Source organism: Rhinolophus sinicus, linkage group LG17, assembly GCF_036562045.2.
Source record: "Rhinolophus sinicus isolate RSC01 linkage group LG17, ASM3656204v1, whole genome shotgun sequence".
In the NCBI taxonomy this organism is placed as follows: Eukaryota; Metazoa; Chordata; class Mammalia; order Chiroptera; family Rhinolophidae; genus Rhinolophus; species Rhinolophus sinicus.
In genome coordinates, this window is record NC_133766.1 from 3,290,973 (window position 1) to 3,297,818 (window position 6,846).

Here is a 6,846-nt window from a genome sequence, read left to right on the forward strand (position 1 = left end):
AGACAGGACTCTGGTTCCCCAGTCCCTGCGTGATGCCATTAGAGGCCATTAAGATATTAATATATTAGCATCTGTGCAAGATGGTATTTGGGTAAATTATAGAAGGTACCCCATTTCTTGTTCTGTTGGAAGTCAGACAAAGGCCTCTTAGTCCAGCATGCTTGGCCAAAGCACTTAGGCCTGGGAGGACCTAGCTTTAGTCTCGCGTTTCCTGCACCTCCCCCAGCCTGGAGCAGACGGAAGACGAGGCCCAGCACAGACAAGCCAGTGGCCTTCATTGTTTTTTCATTTCTGTTGCTCAGGTGAATGGGGTCCTCTACAGAGAGAACACAGAAGCATCAGCTGAGTTGGGGGTGGTATGTGTCATCCATCTTCCGGGATGCCCGGCTTGGAAACTGCCATGTTTTTTCAACACACAGCGAGCGTGCCGGCCGGTTCTGCAGAGAGGGTCTCTGTTTGGCGTTAGGCATGCAGCCAGAGCTAGACACGTCCTGGGGTTTTCTCCAGACCGTCTGCGGCTGACTTCACATTGGGAGAAACCACACCTGAGTACTTGAGTCCGTTGAATAAACGACAGAGTCTCTGATGTAGTTGAGAAACTTGGGAGACTTTCATACCGTTTCCTGCTCATGCATCTTCATTACCCAGCCCATTATAAACAAAAACGGTGCCACTTTTAGGCCTGTCACAGGACATTTAAGAGAAATGTAACCCCCACCTGGATAGAAAGAGTTAATACAATTCCTTTAGCCAGATGGTGGGGATTTTAAGTCTCCCTGAGGCCTGCTCTATTTGAAAGTGTCACCCCTCATGGGGCTTTCATGGGGGTCTACATGGCCTCACTACCTGTCCCCTCTGCAGGTGAGCCAGCCTTGTCACCGAACACCTCTGCTCACCACACCTAAGCCGGGTGCTTTCAGGAGACTGCTGGTTCCCTATCACTGTGGACGCCTCCTAGAACTGGGGAGAAAGGGTGGGGAGTTGGTGATATGAGGAGAGTGAAGGCGATAAGTTATTCAAAAACTTCCAATAAAAGATATTTGAAGCCTGGTAGGTGTTTGCCACTCGCCCCCAAACCTTCTTGTCCCAGAGAGACGTCAGTGAGTCCTTGGGAGATAGGACTGGCAAACACAGAAGGCGACCACACTGGTTTGCCTGGGACTCAGGGGTTTCCTGGGATGTGCGATCTTCAGTTTGGAACAAGACGCTATGGGTTTGCCCAGGATGAGTTGGTCAGCCTTCAGCGTGGGACATAGGCTCTGGGGCTGGCCAGTGGGCGTGCTCATTGGACCACGTGGAGAGTGACCATCTTCCTGTAAAGGACCACGATGAGCAGAGGAGCAGCCAAGCTGAGGTGAGACCCTGCTTTGCGGCTTTAATGCCTCCTCTCTGCTTGCCCCGGCATCCTGTCGGTGGATCTGTTGCTTAATACAATTATTTACAGCAAGAAACTGCTGCTCAGAGATGCTGGAAGTGTAGCATGCAGTCAAAGCAACTGCCCGTTTCATGACAGACAAACCTATACATCTGCCCATCTCTATCGAGTGTCTCCCCGCCAAGGGCTTGATAGGGTCTGAGATCTAGAAACGCTGCATTCAGTCTTAAGGTTTTCTTCTCAAGGTTGTTGCAGACACTCCAGGCTTGGCGCGTGGCCCAGAGCTGGTGAGGTTTCACAGATGGATCGAGGATCGGAGCTGGTAAGTCACACGGCTGACAGCACTCCCAAGTACAGGCTAGGATTTGTCACCAGCTCAAACCCCAGGAGTTTCAATGGTGGCCTCTTGCCTTGTGCTAATGAAATCGCCCAGGGTCAATTAGTAGATGGTCATTGAAGAGGTGGGACCCTGTCGGGGGTTCACCCAGGCAGGGGAAGCGCAGTAGAATGAGCATAGCCTCCTCCAATGCCCTGCTCTCCTGCCCTGTAGCCACGTGGGGCTGGTTCCCTGCGAGTCCTGAGGAGGTCGCTGCCGGTGCAGTCAGAGCCGGTGGGGCACTTCCCGAAGGTCCCCAGAGTTGCATAGAAACCTGGGGTATCAGCAACTCTAAGCAGGGGCTTTGGTGTACACAGACATGTATGTGTATGTACATTGCGGGAGAGTCGGGGTAAGAGGAAGGGATCCATAGCTTTCGTCGGGTTTCCAATAGGATATCACCCCCACAGTGAGGTCTGCTTGCCATGCTTGTGGAGCGATAGGTCAGCCCATGGCGTCAACTTGCAAAATACGAGTATGCGCGGATGTCTCAAAATTTCTCCAGCACAGACCTCTTCTTTTGGTTCCAGGCCATCCAGGACATTTGTCCTGCCGTCAGGATATTTCCACTTCTGTGTCCCGTGGGTGCCTTCGTGCCGACACATGGAAACTCAAGTTGATAACTGCTTCTCTTTCTACATTCCCGGTTTAGATGAACGTCACCCTTCTGTCAGGTGCTAAACACCAGAAACTCGTGAGTTAGCGGAGAATCTCTTTCCTCTGCCACATCTGACTAACCTCAGGTGTGTTACCTCAGGAAGTACCTTTTGGTTCAACTCGACCACCTTCTTCTCTCAGTCCCAACTGCCATAACCCTCATTGAGCCAGACATGAAAACCACAGTAAATAGCCCTGTGTCCTCTTAACCTTCACGGAGGAAAAACCCCTCAGGTACCTGTCTGCTTCCCCAAGGAAGGCCGAATCAGAATATCTTTTGAAATACAGGCTGATCTTTTGTGTCTCCAAAGACAACTGTAAGCTTTGTGAGTTTGGAGTCAAAGAGGGGAACCCTGGAATGAAGGCTCCACTGGCGAAAGGAGAGAAGATTCTGGAAATGCCACTGTGTTTTGTGTATCGTAAATTATAGGTAAGTGAAATCAATCTCTACAAGTCCCATTGAAACTTGTTTTTTAACTCAACAGTGTTTTGAAATATATGTATGTTTACAAACCTAACTACAGTTTATTCATTTTAATTGTTCTATCGTCACATATTAGGTAGTTTTCCATCTGATGAATAAACCTTAGTTTCTATGTAATTTCCCTACTTAGGACAGTTGATTAACTTCTACTTGTTTTCTGCTATAAAAGTGCTGCCATGTCTCTCGTGAGCGTGTGTGAGGACACCTGCAGCTCAGCTTTGGTGAATATTGTGAAATTGTCCTTTGAACTGGTTTATCGTTTTACAATCCCAGTAGGAATATGTGTGTTCAATCTTGCTAGCATCCTGTATGACTGAGCTATTAATATTTTTCAATTTGAATGATGTAAAATGTTATCTGGTGGTTTTAATTTTCATCTTTGCTGAAGTAGAATATCTTTTCTTAGTATTTGGCTATGTGGGCTCGCTATGAAAATTTCTTCATTTCTGTGCACTTAATTCTTGTGAGTAATTTGTCTTTCTTTACAGGTTCTAGGCTTTACAGGTTCTTTTACAGGTTTCTTTGTGGGTAAAGGGTGGGTCTACGGTAAAGCTTATGAAACTTAGCTTTAGGGTTCCCTGTGTGTCCAGGCCTCTTTCAGGAACCTCGGAGGGGGAGCGGCAGTATATTCTTATGATCGCCTATTTTTGTAAAATTTGTAAATGTAAGCTATTTTAACACAGTTTGGTGAAGACCAATTTTTGTTTCCACTCCCACTTCCCTTCTGTAACACTCATTTTTGTGTTGGGTGGTGTTGGGCATTTTTGGAATCTGACTAAAGGGAAATTGAGTTGAAAATACATTTCGTTTGGATTTAGTGAAATAGTATATTTATGGGACTCACAGTCACATCCATGTTATCGCTGCCCCATGCTCCCATTGCAGAAATGGCATCTGGGGACATTCTACCGCTCATGACATGGAAACGCAGTGGCAGAGGCTGCACTGGGATACAATCATGTCCTGTGGCACCTGGCACCAGGAGAGCTGGGTAACGGAACAGAAACAAGATCGAAACGTACACGCCCAGAAGCTGCTGTGCAGAAATTTTATCCAATCATGAGGCACACAGGCCTGGAAGCGGAGAACTCAGAGATTGCTGACACCTTGTCAAAATGGAAATTGTCTCCTGCCAGGAATAAACTCAGTAAAGCAGCAAATACAACCACAAACGCAACACACGCTTTCTCTTTGATGGGGGTTCTGTAAAATGGGCTGTATTTGAATTCCTGGGTTTGTAAGGCACAGACCTGTAGCTATACTATCGACAGCAGATACGTGTGTAGTGGCTCAGATGTCAAGGAAACTTGATGTAAGTTTTCCAAAATTTGACAATTAGAGAAATTCACAGGAAATTACCAATAGCTAGTTGTGAAGGTGAAATAAACTGCCCTGAACTATTAGCACCCCCCGCCCCCCCAAAAAAAACCCCATGACACCAAAGTTTGATCAATTATTTTAAAGACTGAGTTATTGTTCTACAGAAAATAATATTGCAAAAATCACCGTAGGAAGAGGTGATCGGAGTATGTAGCTTAAAAAAAATGCAGGCAGTTAATACAAGTATGTCCTTTTGGCAGCCTCTCTTGCATCTGTGTGTGCCCGTGTGACTAAAAGGGGTGTGGATTAGTTTCCTGGGACCGCTGTAGCCAAGTACCACAAAGTAGGTGGCTTAAAACACCCGAAATGTGTTCTCTCACAGTTGTGGAGCCTAGCAGCCTGAAATCAAGGTGTCGGCAGGGCTGTGCTCTCTCGGAACGTTCTAGGGGGGCCCTTCCTGGCCTCTTGCTAGCTTGTGATGGGAACTGGCAATTGTTGGCATTCCTTGGCTTGTGGATGTGTCACTCCACTCTGCTTCCGTCATCACAATGTGTTCTCTCTGTGGGTCTGTCTGTGTGTCTGTTTTCTCTTCGTCTTGAGGTCATGCTAATCCAGTATGATCTCAACAAATGGTGTCTAGAGAGGCCCTGTTTCCAAATCAGGTCACATTCTGGGTGGACATGAATTTTGGGGGATGACACTATTCAACCCAGTACAGGGTGTGAGCAAACTGTCATGTATGATTTCCAGGAAGTGTTCTTAAAGGGAGGCAGGTGAGAACATCTTAGCCTTCCTTTTACTTGTTGGCTGGAATGCAGATGTGATACATGGAGCATAAGCAGCTGTCTGGAGCCATGAGGTGGAAGCCATGAGATGGAAGAACAAGACAGGAGTCTGAATTCACCATCCTCTTTGAACCACCACGTCAGCCCTAAACCTCTTTCTTTTGGGCTTTGTTTACAAAGAAAAAAATCGTCTTCTGTCTCGTTTAAGTCCGTTATTTTGGGTTTTGTCTTATTCGTAGCTGCTACATCTATTCCTAATTTTTACTATGGCTTTTTATTAAAAAATTAAATCGTTTAAAATATGTTTATTTTATGTGCCTTTCCTGATTGTTTTATTATTAGCTCAAGTTCTTGGGTCTAATTCTCCAGTTTACCGAGTCGTCGGACTTGCACCCATGAGAGATCTCGTCCTTGTGTATTGGTACATTTGGTCGGTGTGAGTCATGAGAGTGTCTTTTCAAGAAGGTTCACATTTGTACCTTTGGCTTCTCACCAGCTGCTCTGGTTACTACTGCTGCATAATTAAGAATCTCAAGCGTAGTGCACAAAACCACCACCCTGTGAAATGCTCGTGGCGTCTGTTGGACAGGAATTCACCAAGGGCACTGTCGGGATGGGCTTGGCCTCCAGGACACCTGGGGCCTCAGCTGAGAAGGACCAAAGTGGGTGCGGAATCCCCTGAAGGCTTCATAGTCACGTGTGTGGTGGTGGACTCTGGCTGTGGGCTGGGACCTCAGCTGGACTAGTTGGCTGGAATGCATGTATGTGGCCTCTTTCGCGGCTGCTTGGCGCATGGCATGGCTGGCTGGGTTCTCAGAATGAACATCCTGAAGAGAACCAGGAAAAAGCTGTGTGGCACTAAAAAGGGCAGTGGTTGCCAGGGATTGTGGGGGGAGAGAAGGATAAACAGGTGGAGCCCAAAGAATTTTTTTAGGGCAGCAAAACTACAGTATGATACTCTAATGATAGATACATGTCATTATACTTTTGTCCAAACCCATAGAATGTATGACACTAAGCGAGCCCTAAGGTCACACTGTGGACTCCGGGTGATAAAGATGGACGTGTAGGTTCGGCTGTAACAAATGCACCCCTCCGCTGGGGGGCCCTGATAAGGGGGGAGGCTGTGCATGTGTGAGGGCAGGGAGCATAAGAGAAATCTCTGCACTGTCCTCTCAATTTTGCCATGAGCCTAAAACTGCTCTAAAAAAAGTATTTAAAAAAGCCATCTTGCCTTTTATGACGCAGGCTTGGAAGTCATACAGTGTGACTTCTGTCATAGTCACAGACCACCCAGATTCAAGGGGGAGGGTATGCCGACTTTACCTTTTGATAGTAAGTGTGCCAGCGTCACATTGTGAGAAGAGCATGTGGTATCGGCAATGTTTTTGTGGCCATTTTTGAAAAAAAAGAAAAAAAACCCTGCCATACCAGTCCAGGACCAACTTTAATATTAATGTCTCAACTTAGGATTTTCTTGTCCCCAGATTTTGAACCAACGCTAAATCCAAAGTCTTAGTTCAAAGTTTTGAACTATCAAGGGAGAATTTTTCTCCCACCCAGAGCCCAGGAGAAGATGGATGACCTTCTATGTAATTCTTCCTGTGTCAGTTGGTAGACTTTCCAAGGTCCTCTGACATTGGCACTGCAGCGTTTCGTAGGTTGCGGTTTCTATCATTGCCTCAGTTTTATTTTTTTAGGCATCTTTCTTCCTCACTGGATGAAGCTCCCCAAGAACAGTGGCTGTGTCGCCTTCATTTTTGTTTTTCTAGCAACTGACACAAATACATGTGACACATGTTGAGGCGCAGCGACTGCTTCTGAATTGAACGCCCCCCTATTTTGATCT

General features: G+C 46.6%; 1 long non-coding RNA gene across 2 annotated transcripts; it reads left to right on the top strand.

The window, feature by feature from the left end:
• Positions 1-682: 682 nt before the first annotated feature.
• On the top strand, positions 683-4,323 carry LOC109455675 (uncharacterized). 2 transcript variants are annotated; one of them, XR_012492858.1, is made up of 4 exons: positions 683-1,354; positions 1,621-1,697; positions 2,282-2,838; positions 3,778-4,323. It is a non-coding gene; the product is annotated as an uncharacterized LOC109455675 (long non-coding RNA). The 2 variants fall into 2 exon arrangements; XR_012492857.1 differs by having other exon boundaries at positions 683-1,697.
• The last annotated feature ends 2,523 nt before the right edge of the window (positions 4,324-6,846 follow it).